The following is a 16,005-nucleotide window of genomic DNA, read 5'->3' as shown; positions in this document are numbered from 1 at the left end:
TGTAGCCTTCTCACCATCAAACATTGTCCATAGATGGAGCCCTTCTCTCTGTCCTGTACATATCAGAGCCCTTCTCCTTTGAAACAGATGGAATAATCCATCAATCAATGAATCAGGCAAGCAGCACACATTAGTGAGTGCGTACTCTGTGCCAGCCAGCCCGCCCTTGAGGTTCAGAGACAAGAAGAAACAATTCCTGCCCTTGAAGAGCTCACGTCCTATCATTGACCAGCCAGTTCAGGCCTCTGTGGCATCAGGTGGGGGGGGGGTGTGGCTCAGCTGTAGGGCCATTCCTCTTCTCGGGCTCACTGGTGGTTGGGTCACTCTCTCCACTCTAGCCTGATGACATCCCCTTGAACCTGTGGACGGTATATACAGACTCTGAGACTCATAAGGAACTTATTAAAATTGAACTATTTACATTCCTACATGGTAAAATGATCATTGTAACTCATGAGACTTTTCTTAGTATGAGAATAATTGAAGGGAATATATATATATATATGTATGTATACACACATATGTGTGTTTATACAGTAGGGTATATGCTTGTATAAAAAAATCTGTGTCCCTCTAGACCTTCTTCTCTTAACTCTTTACACTATCTATTATGGGAACCTCATTAGGTTATCATCTTTATTTATCATTTTTGTTATCATATTTATTTCTCCTCCATTCGATTGTGAGCTCCCTGAGGGTAGGAGCTATCTTTTGTGTCTTTTGTATCCCCAGCACTTAGCACAGTGCTGGGCATATAGTAGACACTCAAAACATGTTTATCGACTGACTGTCTCCTCTTCTCCTTTCCCCCTCTTCCTTCCTCTCCTCTTTCCCACCTCCTTTTCCCCTCTCCATTCTCCATTCTCTTCTCTCCTCTCCTCTATCTTGACCTGTATCATCTCTGTATCCAACCCTAATAATTCTCCTGACCTCCAGTCCAGCATCACCATTGAACTACTTGATATCTATTATTCCAAACTTGCTTATTTCTGCTGAGGCCACCACCATTTTTCCCTTCACTCAAGTTCACTACCCTGAAATAATCCTCATCATTTCTCTCTCCTTCACCCCCCCAACACAATTAATTGACCAGTTTAATTAATCCTACCTCCACAATATCTTGCCTTCCCCCTGTTCTCCTTTCATAGCACTCTAGTATCATGGGTTCATAGCTCTAGAGTTGGAAGTCATTTCAGAGACCATCTAGTCCAACCCCCTTATTTTACAGATGAGAAATCTGAGGTCCATGGAGGTGATTTGCTTTAGTGCCCAAGGTCCCACAAGTAATAAACACCTATGGCAAAATTTGAACCCAAGTCCTCTGACTCCAGAGTCAACTTCTCTCCCCATTTCTGTTCCATCCTCTGCACAAGGGGCAAAATAATTTTTCTAAATTACAAGTCTCCTCATGTCACCCCCCCACCTCAGAATCTTCACTAACTGGGATAAAATTCTAACTCCTTATTCAGGGACTTCAAGCCCCTCACAATTTGGCTCTACCCTACTTCTCCAGTCTTCATTCACATGATTACCCTTCTTGATAGACTTGATGGCCCAGTCAAAATGGCCAGTGAGCAATTCCTCGCACTTGAAATTTGTCTTTCATTGTGGTATCCTTGTATAGGACTTTCCCCAGATCTGGAATTCACTTCCATCCCTAGGAGTCCTTGCTTTCTTTTCAGATTTAGTTCATGTATTGCCCCCTACAAAAAGCCTTCCCTGGTTCTGCCGTCCTTCAATCAAATTGCTTTGTATTTACTTATCTTTTTGCACGTTCAATTCCTCCCTCCCTTCATAGAATGCAAGGTCTTCAGGGGTGAGGACTACTTTCTCTTGTCTCTGTGTCCCCACCACATGCTTTGCAAAGAGTAGGCATTAAAAGAATGATTGTTGAACTAAATTGAATTGAATCATTTTCTATCACTCTTCTCTAGGAGATTTCACATGCGAGATTATATCCTAAACCAGTACTACCTTGGCTGCCCTATCTCTCCCTTTGGCAAAGAGAAGAGGCATTTGCTGGCTCAGGGGGTTTTTCGGTCCTTTTGGTCTCCTTATTGGGCCAACATATTTACATCTGTTAAACATCCTTTGGAAATGGAGATAATTGGTTCCTTGGTCCATTGACCACTTCTGACATCAATAACTTGTGTAAATAGATCAGATTTGAGCTCTTTCATTGCACTCCCCATTTTCTCCATTTTAATCTTTTAACTTGGCATTGAGCTTTGTCTTTGCTCTAATGAGTCAGTGGAACAGAATGGTTCCCACATTGGCAGCCTCCAAATCCCTGGTTTCCTTGACTTCTTATACCTGAGCTGTACTTTCCAGCATGTTTTGCCAAGCTGATAGCTTTTAAAGGATGTATAGCTTTCTTTTGGAGGGACTCCAGTCTTAAATGTAGATTGTCGCCTTCTTCATTCTCCACAGTGGATGTTGGCATTAAGATGCCATTATCTCCCTGGGGGTCTTTTGGTTTCTGCTCACCATGAGTTCTAGCAAGATAAAGTGACCAAATGTCCCATGAAAGGATGCTGCTTATTGCTTTGGGTTGTGTGATATCCACAGTTTGGCCAGAGAAGACCTGGGAGACAGCTTTTCTTTCCACTGAAGCTTCTCTATGTCTTCCGGTTTGGTTCATTGGGATAATATCAAGACTGTTTGGATGGGAGAAGAAAGGAAAATAAAATGATGCTCATTAAAAAGTTCATGTTTTGCTGATGCTCAAAAAACCTAACAGTGTTATGGTTCAGGTCCTTCAGTGGTGCAGCCTGTCCCTGGCAGCTGGCCAAAGACTATCAGCTAAGTTTAGGTCTGTAGGTGGTCTGAAAGCTGTGTGGTTCTTGGCATCTGTTTCCTCTACCATCACTGAAGGAGAAAGGATCATTTGACATTTTTCTTTGTTTCATAGGTCACCATGGACCACCCGGGTCCTAATACATGAAGACAAATTTGACCCTGTAGGGTACTACTGAAACTTTGTGGGATAGAACTCAAGCCTGGTCTACCTGAAGAATGATAGAACCTCAGGGACCGAAATCTGCTTCTGTCCAACCATCCATGGTTCCTAGCTGAGCCCTCTGGAGCCAAGCAAAATGACTCCACTTCGTCATCTACTGTGCTCTGTCTCCTCACACACACACACACACACACACACACACACACACAACTTCTCCAGGCCAAGTAGGTCCCTGTACAGCATGTATTCTGTGTTCAAAGGGCTACTTTTCTGAGTCAAGGAAGGTTTCTGGTCTCTCCTGTTTCTTTTCTGCCATTCAGAATGGGCATGCTCTCTATGTGGATGATTATAGGATGCCTGCCAGCATTAGAGTAGTGAAAAGACAGCCTCCACACAGTCTCACACATCCTAATGGGTTCTGCTCAAGGATATAGGTGCAGCCTCCTGGGGCTCCAATTAAAATGAGACCATCTGAGAGGTATAACTGTGTCTGGCCCTAGAAGACATGTCCATTGCCAGCACTGCTAGCCACACAAGCGCTGCCATCTAGAAGCCAACTCACAGGGCAGCACCAACATACGCGATTGTTCCACTTCTGGGCTCGTGCTTTGTAAAGCCTGCTTCTTGCGGTTAACAGCTTTTCAATTTTCAGTTGTGATTTGGACTTTCGGGCATTTTAAGAGATAGAAAGACTAGATGATAAAGTCACTAGAATGCTAAACATGGACTTGTGTAGACCTGAGTTCAAATCTTGTCTCAGAAACTAGCTGTGTGTCCCAAGGCAAGTCAATTCACCCACCTGAGCCTAAGCTTCCCCCCTTGCAAAATGAGGCTAATGATCGTCCCAGCCTCACAAGGCTGCTGAGAATCAAGTTAGGTGACAGACATAAAGCTTAGAGCATCAGACTCCTGGCTCTAACTGGATGCCAACCTGTGTCTGTTCCTGTGATTCTCCAATCCACATTGTGGGATATTTGAGCTTTGCCAGTTACTGAAGGGAAACTCTGAAGCATGGAAGGGGTGGGATGGGACTTGCTCCTCTGGGCAAAACACCCTGAAGATGCGGGGGCTTTGCAGGTGACTGGGCTGACTTCTCTGTGTGCCTATTATGCCTTTGGAGTAAGGAACCGTCTCCTAGCTCCACAATATTTTTAAAAAATAGAAATAAGGAACAGAAAAGGCACTGCTGAATCTGTCCAGGGCTGAAGCACATAAGAAAACTGAATTCTAGACTTTGGAGCACATCCTGCCCTTGCAATCAATAGGCCCACACAGATTTTTTGCCCAGTTCCTCATATATTTGGAGCGGGGGTGGGTGATGCCTTTCCGAAATGGGCTAGAGTAGACACAGCCAAGGACCTGCATATGACACCCATTACAGGGGAATGAATCTCAAGGCTCTTCCCTTCATAGCTGTATCCTTCCTAAAATTCAGACCCCAGAGCAGAGTCTGGGTCACACCAGGATCACTGGAGGGACCTGGGCAGGTTTCACCTGAGAAAAAGGAGACTTGGAGCCGAGCGACATGGGAGCTGTGCTCAGGTGTCTGAGACTGACAAGGAAAGAAGAGATTGGTCTCATTTTGCTTGGCCTCACAGGGCAGAGCCAGGAACAGTAGAGGAAGGTGTGAAGAGGCAGATTGAGGCTGGAGGCCAGGAAGGAAGAACATCTAAGAGTGCCCTTCAGACGCCCTTCTCTTGTGCTCTTTAAGCAGGCTGCAGGACCGCTTCATGGACTGATTGGACTAACTACCCCCAAGCGTTCCCTCCAACCTTCTAACTCTGTGAGTCTGCGACTTGTTTTTGTCTAAGTTTGTAATCATTCAACCTCCATTACCCATCTTTGCTTCTGTTTTCTGTGAGTGTCTTCTATGAGTTGGCACAGCTTAATGAGTCCTGTTTGTGATCCCCTCAGACAGCTCCCTTTAGCTGCCCCATTGGAGTTGCTTCTGTTTACATCTTCAGATTCTCATTTTAGATCCTCCCTACTGGGCTGACTTCCCTGCAGTTTCCCCATGGGGCCTACCTGCCCTTTCTCTGAACCCTTTGAAGTCTGCTTTCCTAGAATCTAGGGTGCCCAGCTGTCTTCTCCTACTCAGTCATGAATTTTACAATGGAGTGGAGACTTCTCCCCAAGTCTCATTAGCTCTAATTCAGCAGGAACAAGCAGGACAAGGCTAAGCCCTCCTCTATCAGATACCACTTCAGATATTTATAACCAACTCTCATGTGCCTCCTGTACCCCCCTTTATCCTGGCTGAACATGCCCATTCTTTTTTTTTAAAAGCAATGGGGGTTAAGTAACTTGCTCAAGGTTACACGGCCAGGTGTTTCTGGGTGGGTGCTAACTGTCTCTGGGTGGGTGCTAAGTGTCTCAGCCCGGGATTCGATCTCCAGGTCTTCTCAACACTGGAGCCGGTGCTCTTACTCGCTGAGCCACCTGGCCGCCCCTAAGCAATTGGGGTTAAGTAACTTGCTCAAGGTTACACGGCCAGGTGTTTCTGGGTGGGTGCTAAGTGTCTGAGCCCGGGATTCGATCTCCAGGTCTTCTCAACACTGGAGCCGGTGCTCTTACTCGCTGTGCTACCTGGCCGCCCCTGAACATGCCCATTCTTTAACCAGATTCTTACTTGGCACAGTTTTCATTGAGAGGCCCCCAGGACTGATCTCTTTATTAGAGATCATCTGCAAGTGATGAGTGGGCATGGGCTCTCATGAGGACACTTGAACCCGATTTTCTATCCACAACTTCCTGAACCCTGGGGCCTAGAGACAAAGCTATTACAACTGCCTCTGGAGATCTCAGACAGGATCTGGGGAAGTCAATTTTATCTCCCTGGCCAGATCTTGGCTTTACCTGAACATTTCTCTCCATAGGCCCCATTTTGTTCTGTGGGAGTGCAGATGGGAGCCTATGGTAAAGGTATATATAAGGTAAAGGGGAGCCCTGGAGTGTATGCCTGGGTCACAAGTCTCCACCATTTTGTCGAGAATGAAGTCACCTGTGTCACTTCTAGTCTACTAGGGGCAGTTTGAAATTTGTCCTAGGGAGGGGGACACACAAAAATGGGATCCCAGGCTCTGGAGACAAGTCCTCAGACAGCATACTGGGCTTTGTCTGACCCATCAGCATTTCAGGGATCCAGATTAAATCAAATGCTTTCCATTATGGTATAGATCCCAGCCCACCTGAGTCTCCTCCTTCATGACTGTCATCCACTGGGACAATAAAAATCTATGATAGAGAAACTGAGCCACAAAGTTCCAAGCATGACTGATTTGTTAGTAAAGTTAGCAAGCGTCAATGAATTGGGTCCAAGACTCCTTGGTGACCGCCAAGGTTCCCATGGAGCATTTCCAGAACATGCTGATAGTCAATGAAGACAAATTACAAAATCTTGAGAACGTTTGCCAAGTGTTTTGATTGGATAGGAGTTTGCACATCTCAGGGTATTTCTAGAGTTGACAGAGAAAAAAGAATTAGGAAATTGGGACAGTTTCTGAGGAGTAAACAAGCCTACTTGCTGATTGACTGAGATATAGGATTGATTAATGGAACATTTTACATCAGAAGATTATGACAGTATCTGACAGCAGTTGGAGGTTTCCAAAAAGGAACTTTAACAGATTATCAATATTGAAGTTGTGGGCATTCCCAGTCCCTTATGACTCTAATAATTTAGGTCATCAGCTTATTTTTACAGGTGCTCAGCTTTACATAAATAGGGAAGTTAGCTACAGCCAAAGCCCTGCTATCCTGCATAGGGTCATGTACACTCTTCTGTTTTCCCATTATTAAAGTAACTTATGATGATGTGATTCATAAGAGCAAACCTGCAAAATCAATTAAGTAAAATAAGTAAGTATTTGATTACAATTTCACAATTTCCCCCTTTGACTCTCGGAAAACATGTATCCCATGAATCATCTATTTCCCAAACTTAATTTATATTGGCAGAAAGCATGATTATAGAAGAAAGAAATCTTAAAATATTTGCTTGTTTGATTGCTGATTTGTATGACTTTATAAATAAAACCAATAAACTACTTCTTAATCATTTCCCATTCAAAACTAGCTATTTTCTAAATCATTCTGTTGTGTTCTACCTTATAGTAATTCTCATGCCAATTTTCATGACAAATTTTTCAAGCACTGAATCGAACTGGAATTCAGTCAATTTCCTGATTATAAAAATTTGCCATGAGAAGAAATGTTTGTGACTGTCCTCTCAAGGGCATAAACCATAATATGGGGTTTAGCTATGCTTTATTCCAGCTGAGAGTCATATACGGCAGAGCAAAATTCAACACTATTCACAAGGTATTGTAGCCAAACTCAGAATCAATCAATGCAAAATTCTCCCATTCACAAAGTAAGTAGCACAATGAGAAACTAAGTCAAGAGGATCTTGCCTTAATCTATTCCAAGGTCATCCCCCCAATTTATCTTACCTCCTTTGGTATTTTATCAATCACATTTAATCACATCTAAAACCCAGTAGAGAGTTATCTAATTTCAAGGAAAATATAATCCATCGAATATTTAATATTTTTTTCATAATTTTCTTCTTTTCAGCAGTCTAATTTCATGAGAAACAAAACTTATTTTAGCTAAATGACATCAACTCAGCTGATTGTAAAGTAACAATTCAGTCGTCCAGACATTCACAACATAAGTTCTTTCACAGGGTTTTCAAAGACTGTTACATTCGTTTCATTAGCTCAGTAAAGAAGTGGCCTCTCTAACAACATTTCACAACATTTTAGAAATATTTCTTTCACATAATAGTATGTTTTTAAAAGCATAACAGCATAATTAAAAGAGAGTTCACTTCTGTAATAACAAGCTTAATACAATAGTCTCTAAAATTTCATAAACAAGAAAAATCAGATATCTAAACAATATAATGGTTTTATCTCAAGTAAATTACAACAATGCAGTAATTTTAACTTATCCTCCTTAGAAAATCATTCCTTTTATGGGTTACTTTATCCAATGTCCAATAGGAATCAGCAATATATAGACAGTGCTCACTATGTTCAGCACTTTGCAATCAGTTGAATTTTCTAACAACCCTGGGAGTTTGGCGGTATTGTTTACTATTACCTTTAATTATAATAAAGTAATTTATACAAATATTCAAGTAACTTGCATAACTAATAAATTTCTGAAGCTGGATTTTAATTTTGGCTTGCTTGACACATGTATTTTTCAGTATTACTATCTTTAACAAGTGCATTCGGTACTAAATCCCCTGATATACCACAATTATAATTTAGTCACAGAACAAAATTTTGACCAGAGCAAGGGTAGATTCGTAATCCCTAATGACAATATTTAAATCTCAATTTGATCAAGATCCCACTGTTTTCAAGTAACTTATAGTTTAATTTTGCAAAATAAACTGATTGAAATAAATCTGAATTACACAAGTTGAAAAGCAATGCTGAGACTACAATTGCTGAGTGTCATTTAATTTAAACAATTGCAGACAACAGTGTTTGACTGTCTGGCAGTTAGGAGGTGCAGTAGATGGAGCACTGGGCTTAAAACCAGGAAGGCTCACTGTCGTGAGTTCAAATCCAGCCTCAGACACTTCCTAGCTGGGTGACCCTGGGCCAGTCACTTCCCCCTGTTTCCCTCACTTTCCTCATCTGTAAAATGAGCTGGAGAAGGGAATGACAAACCACTCCAGGATCTTTGCCAAGAAGACCCCCAATGGCATCACTGAGAGTCGGACATGATTAAACAAGAACAATGCAAATTCTTTGACATTTAAAAAGACTTACATAAATTTCAATAACTCTTTGACAGTAAAGCACATAGTTATCCTTTCTAGATTACAGTTAGATTTGTCTTATTATCAAAGCTCATCAAAAATGTGTGTTAGTGGGGTGACTAGTAGCACAATGAGCACTGCCCTGGAGTCGGGAGGACCTGGGTTCGGATCCAGCCTCAGACACAACACAAATACTAGCTGTGTGACCTTGGGCAAGTCACAACCCCAATCGCCCTCCACAAAACAAAAAAAATTTTTAAATTGTGTTAGAAAAGTTCTTGGTTTAAAGTATCTGCTAATTTTGGCTTCAAAAATTACTTAGAATTAACAGGAATTGAACCACTGAAAAAGTGTTTGATGAAGACCATAATTTTCCCAATTTGGTTGCATAAAGTGTTTGTTTTAGTACCAAAGACATTAGGCAAAGAGCTCCCTGTGCTGTATCCAGACTGGAGTATATTTCTTTCATGCCTCCAGAAGCCACATGCGCCTGTATTTAGTGTGACCTTATTGCAGCTGGGCAGCCTCCCCGTCAGGTGAGCACTCATCTCCTCGTGGTGTATGCTTGTCCAATCCTGTCTTCAGCCATAGTTACCCTGCATAGCATGACCTTACTTATAGTTCTAGTGAAATATAATGTTGAACTCATTTTCACTGAACACGATGTTCCAAATTGTCTAAATATTTCTTTTAAAATACAGTAATATCATTAAATTTCACTGACTTTCCAGTTACTTCTTGATTTTAAAACAAGTTTTTCTCCTTCTGTAGACAAACTGCCAGCCTCACTACATCCTGTTTTCTTTTCTCTCCAGGGTAAGAGTGATGAAAGCACCCTACTCACAATTTGGAGATTTACAATAGAGGAAACAGCATTTGGTGCCTAGCTAGTTTATAATGTCACTTACTTTTCTACAGATTGGGAACAAAGATTCCTGCCTTCTTATCTGTATCTCTTGTCTTCACCACCACCACCACCCTAGCTTGGCCAGAGCCAGAAATGAAAGAAAAAGCTTTTTTCAGGTTCTGCAGAAAGTTTAAACTCTCTATACAATTTTCTTTTTGGTTGATCAGACCACAGGTAAAGGTTGGTTTAATTATCAAGATATAAACAGATATGTAGATATACTTCCTGGCAAAGTTTTTCTTTCTTATCTCTAATCAATTTAATCAAAAAGTTAGTGCGCATAATTATTTTTCTAGGACAATCTTAAAGTTTTAGTTTATAGTCATTGAAAAGTCCCTTTTTAGGGCCGGGTTAGGGACCCATGTGAATTTTCCTGTATCTTCGTATAATAATTTGAATTTGCCAGCTAAATCTTTTGACCCTATTACCAGTTTTCAGAGTTCCCCCCTAAACACCTAGAAGCAAAGTCTCCCTCCTTAACTCTCACTAAAAAGAATCTCTCTGTAATTGACAGACCCAATCACAGAAAGAAGAGAGAAAACAAAAAGCAGTTTGGGAATTGGTGGCAGTGAAGTCCCTGCTAACGGGGAGAGCTGCTCTGCACTTCTAGACTCTCTTCTAATTTAGGAACTGTTGGTTATCCACTCCATTAAAGGGTCTTCTTAATGGGAAGAATTTACTTTTAGCTCACTTGAGGGGGCCTTCCCAAGGACTTTTAGGGAAGGACTTTCTCCACCCAGGCTGTGGGAATTCCCCAACTGGGAGCTTTTCGAAAGTTTTCCCAGTAATGAGAAAACCTTACATTACCATAGCTCAGATGGATTTTATTTGAACCCAAAAAGGAGTCCAACCTCTATGGAAAAGTCCCCCAGAGATCAGTTGGAGTACTTGGGAAAGTTATCTGGAAAGGTGTCCTCAGGGATCAGAGTCCCTCACTCAGATCCCATCTGGGTCACCAATAGTCATGATAAAAATCTGTGATAAAGAAAAATTGAGGCACAAAGTTCAGAGCACAATCGATTAGCAAAACCATCCATGACCAATAAATGGGGTTCCAGTAGCCAAGGACCACTGGAGAGTGCCCAGAGCATACTTATAGTCAATAAAGATGAACTGAGGCAAATTACAAAATCCCGAGTAACATGTTTGCCAAGTTTTTTGATTGGATAGAGTTTTCTAAATCTATTAATTAATTGCAGAGGTTCCCAAAGTGGGCGATACTGCCCCATGGGAAGCAGGGCACTAGAACAATCCAGTGGGTGGTAGTAACCTCAGGTGCAACTGGGGGGCATTGAATTAAAATAAGGGGGGAAGTTCAGGGAAAGAGAAGAAGAAAATTTTGTAAAACCATTTGTATATGTTTCCTCTGCTGTATAACAGAGTTAAAGTCACAGTGATTGCATTATTTTCCAAATAAACACATAAAATGAAAGTTACAACTGATCAGTGGTCAAGTCCACCAACAGATCTTAACAAGCAAGTGTTGGCAGGTGAGCATGTCACACATAGTCAGTAACTACAGTATGCAACAGCAGGAATGTGTGCATGTGATGACTTGTTTACAATATGGTATTATATGGTTATATAATGCAATAATGCATCATCAAATTTTCAATGTAGGGAAAAACCCACAAATTTACAATAAATTTTTAATTTAAAATGCATCTTTTTTTTGCTTTTTGGAGGAGGGAAGGCAGGACAATTGGGAGTAAGTGACTTGCTCAAGGTCACACAGCTAATAAGTGTTAAGTGTCTGAGGCTGGATTTGAATTCAGATCCCCCTGACTCCAGGGCCGGTGTTCTATTCACTGTGCCGCCCCTAAAATGTATCTTTTTTTAAATGATGCAATTTTTTAATAGGTTAAAGAAAGTAGATTTTCAGGGGGCACTGAGTAATATTTTTAAGGGTGTAGTAGGCCAAATAAGTTTGGGAACCTCTGAATTAATGGTTAAAGCAAGTAAGTAACTGATTACAATTTCACACCATATTATCCCACAAGTCTAGAGCCTTCTTCCTCTGGGTGTCTGAGCCTTCAGTGAGGACCGAGGCTGTCCCTCAGTTGTCCCTTGTTCTGAGCGTGTTATAAGGGAGACATCTTTATTGTCAACTGGTCATTGCCGAGGACAGTGAGACTGCTACTTTTCCCAGGCCTCAGTTTCCTGTTTTGTAAAATGAAGGGCCTGGGACAGATGACCACTAACATCTCTCCCAGCTCTTAAATTTATGTTCTCCTGCTCTTGAAGGGAGAAATAAGCTACCCAGAGGTGAGAATGGTTTGATGCTGGTCTGTAGGCTGGTTGCTAGGAAACATCCAGTGACAAGCCACTTCTCACCTCTGGGCTGTGCCCCAGACTCAGTTTTCCCTTTCTCTCTTGGTTTATTTGCAGGTTGACATCAACTCTCAGGACCCTTATTAGAAGGCAACTGTGGGAACTAGGTGGTGCCACAATGGATAGAGTGCTGAGCCTAGAGTCAGGAACACTCATCTCCCTGAGTTCACATCTGGCCTCAGATACTTCCTAGCTTGTGACCCTGGACAAGTCACTTAACCCTGTTTTCCTCACTTTCCCCATCTGTAAAATGAACTGGAGAAGAAAATGGCAAACCACTCCAATATCTTTGCCAAGAATGCCCCAAATGGGATCTTGAAGAGTCAGTCAGACATGACTGAAAAAGACTGAACAACTTTGGGATTGGTGGTCTTGCTAGGTTTTCAGTCAGCCACTGGTCCAGCTTCAAGTCTCAATGCAATGATTTCTGGGACTCAAACCTAAGGCCTCTGACTCCACATCTACCCCTCTTTCCACAAACTCAATCTCTTTGGGATCACTGAGACTTGCTAGGAAGATCTCCTTTCCTTTGGAAAGATGTAGTTTGCCCTGAAAGAAAAGAAATGGGAAAAGGAGGAAGGGGTTCATTGTCATTTAAGAAGATATGCTCCTGGGGTGGCCAGGTAGCACAGTGAGTAAGAGTACCAGCTCCAGGGTCGGGATGACCTGGGATCGAATCCGGGCTCAGATACTTAGCACCCACCCAGAAACACCTGGCTGTGTAACCTTGAGCAAGTTAATTAACCCCAATTGCTTTAAAAAAAAAAAAAAAGATATCCTCCTGTGAGGAAATCTGTGTGCCAGAGGGCTGAGGAGCACAGTGGCGAATATTAGGTTGAGATCAGTGAGAGCAAAGCCAGAATGGATGTTGTCATCCAAGTGCACTACAGACCACCTGAGCAGAAAGTGGAAATGACCATCTTCCTGAGCTTCCTCCATGGTCTGACCCTAACTCGAAGAGCTCAAGAAAGGGATGACCCAGCAGAGGGATAGGATAGTGTTGGAGGGCAATGGCCCAGATATCTGCTAGCACATTTTCCTGCCTCCCTCTGTTCTGTTTCCATGTCTCTGTCTCTCCTCTCTCTCCACCAACAACTGATCATTACTTGGTTTGTCTTATTGATCACTGCCATCCTCCGTTCTCCTTTTTAGAGTCGAATTTCTAGGCAGGGTCATATCCACTCATTGCCTCCATGTTTGTAGACTTTACGTTTTCTGTTTTGAGAGTACGTTTTATCCTTTCCCCTTTAAGGACCAGGAATGTTTTGCTTTTGTTTTTGTCTTCTTAGCCCCTAGGAAACTACTCTGTACACAGGAAGTTCTTAATCAACATTTCCTTCATTAAACGGATCCGTTTTCTGCACGCCAATCATAGACAACTTCCCCATTTCCACCTCAGCAGAATTGCTTCTCTTTAAGCCTTCAGAATACGATTCTCAAGAATTACTCATACTGGCAGAGCCAAGATGGCAGAGTAAAAGCAGGAACTTGGCTGAGCTCCCACTCAAACCACCTCCTGTAAACTATGACTCTAAACAAACTTTAGAGCTACAGAACCCACCAAGTGACAGAGAGAAATGAATCTTCCCCTGAAGGCAGCCTGGCAGGCCGACAGGAAGGGTCTGTGGCACCGGGCTGGGAGCCAAGCTCAGTCCCCCATGAGCCACGTAGGTCCCAAACCTGGGGCAGCCCCAACCAGGGCACAGAGCAGCCAGAGCAGACTTCAGGAGAGTGAATCACTTGCAGCTGTGGCGGTTGCCAGACTCTCAACCCATAAACACCAAAGAAAGAGTCAGTGAGGAGCTCTATTAGAACTGGGTGACGTAAGAGGATGATCCAGCCCCTGCCCCTTGGGTGAGAGGTGGCAGAGGTGCAACAGCTGCAGCTACTGTGGTGTGGCTACCTCTGGAGCTCCCGGCCTGCAGATCTTAGAGGGACCAAGCAACTATTCAGAGGGTAATGCTCCTGCTTTGACCTGCTTGGATCTAAGTTGCAGTCTTAGGTGGTGATCCTGGGGTGTGTGGCCAGTGTGCCAGAGCTTGTGGTGGCTGTGGAGAGGGCGCCCTCCTCATAGCTCTGGCAACTGCAAAAACCCCAGCAATTTGGAACAGAGCTCTCTCCACTCTGGGAGCAAAGTTCTACTGTGGCAAAGAGCTCAAAAGTCAAGTAATTGGCTGGCAAGATAAGCAAGCAGAGAAAGTGTAATCAGACCATAGAATCGTTTTTTGGGGACACAAAAGATCAAAACATGGAACCAGAAGAAGTCAAAACTCCTGCATCAAAAGCTTCCAAGCTTTCCAAGAAAAATATGAACTGCTTACAGACCATGGAAGAGCTCAAGAAGGATTTTGAAAATCAAGTGAGAGAAGTGGAGGAAAATTTGGGAAAAGAAATGAGAACGATGTGAGAATATAATGAAAAATGAGTCAAGAGCCTGTTAAAGGAGACACCCAAAATATTGAAGAAAATAACACCTTAAAAATAGACTAACTCAAATGACAAAAGAGGCCCAAAAAGCCAATGAGGAGAAGAATGTCCTAAAAAGTCAAATTGGACAGATGGAAAAGGAATTTCAAAAACTCACTGAAGAGAATAATTCCTTCAGAATTAGATTGGAGCAAATGGAAGCTAATAACTTTATGAGAAATCAAGATACTATAAAACAGATCCAAACAAATGGGAAAAAATAGAAGGCAATGTGAAATATCTCATTGGAAAAACCACTGACCTGGAAAATAGATCCAGGAGAGATAATTTAAAATCACTGGACTACCTGAAAACCATGATCAAAAAAAAAAGCCTAGAAATCATCCTTCAAGAAATTCTCAAGGAAAATTGTCCTAATACTCTAGAACCAGAAGGCAAAATAGAAATTGAAAGAATTCACCAATCACCTCTTGAAAAAGATCCCAAAAAGAAAACTCCTAGGAATATTATAGCCAAATTCCAGAGTTTCCAGGTCAAGGAGAAAATATTACAAGCAGCCAGGAAGAAACAATTTGAGTATTGTGGAAACACAATCAGGATAACACAAAATCTAGCAGCTTCTACACTAAGGGATTGAAGGGCTTGGAATATGATATTCCAGAGGTCAGAGGAGCTAGGATTAAAACCAAGAATCACCTACCTAGCAAAACTGAGTATAATGCTTCAGGGGAAAATATTGTCATTCAATGAAATAGAGGATTTTCAAGTATTCTTGATGAAAAAAGAGCTGAATAGAAAATTTGGCTTTCAAATACAAGAAGCAAGAGAAACATGAGAAGGTAAAAAGGAAAAAGAAATCATAAGGAGCTTATTAAGATTGAACTCTTTACATTCCTACATGGAAAAATGATCATTGTAACTCATGAGACTTTTCTCAGTATAAGGATAGCTGAAGGTAATATATATGTGTGTGTGTATATATATATATATATATGTATACATGAATATATATGTATGTATAGGAGAGTGTATGTGTGTATAAATACATATGTGAGTATGTGTATTTGTGTGTACATGTATACATAGACAGAGGGCACAGAATCAGTTGAATAGGAAGGGATAATATCTAAAAAATAAAGTTAAGAGGTGAGAGAGGAATATAATAGAAGGAGAAAGGGAGAGCTAGAAGAGGGTAAATTATCTCATATAAAAGAGGCAAGAGAACACTGTTAGAATGGAGGGGAAGAACAGGAAGGTGAAAGGCAATGGGTCAACCTTACTCTCATTGGATTTAGCTTAAAGAGGGAATAACATGCACACTCATTTGGGTATCTTACCCTACAGGAAAGTAGGGGGGAAGGGGATAAGAGGGGGGATGATAGAAGGGAGAGCAGATTGGGGGAGAGGGTAGTTAGAAGCAAACACTTTTAAAAGGAACAGGTTCAAAGTAGAAAATAGAACAAGTGGGGGTGGGATAGGATGGAGGGAGATACAGTTAGTCTTTCACAATGTAACTACTATGGAAACGGTTTGCGTAACTACACACGAGCAACTTATATTAAATTGCTTGTCTTCCCAGTAGAGGTTGGTGAGAATGGAAGA

This window comes from Petaurus breviceps, unplaced genomic scaffold, assembly GCF_028583685.1.
Source record: "Petaurus breviceps papuanus isolate PSGF00001 unplaced genomic scaffold, PetGlider_PUasm1.0 89693, whole genome shotgun sequence".
NCBI classification, from domain to species: domain Eukaryota; kingdom Metazoa; phylum Chordata; class Mammalia; order Diprotodontia; family Petauridae; genus Petaurus; species Petaurus breviceps.
The sequence above is the reverse complement of the archived record's forward strand: the minus strand, read 5'-3'. Positions refer to the sequence as shown.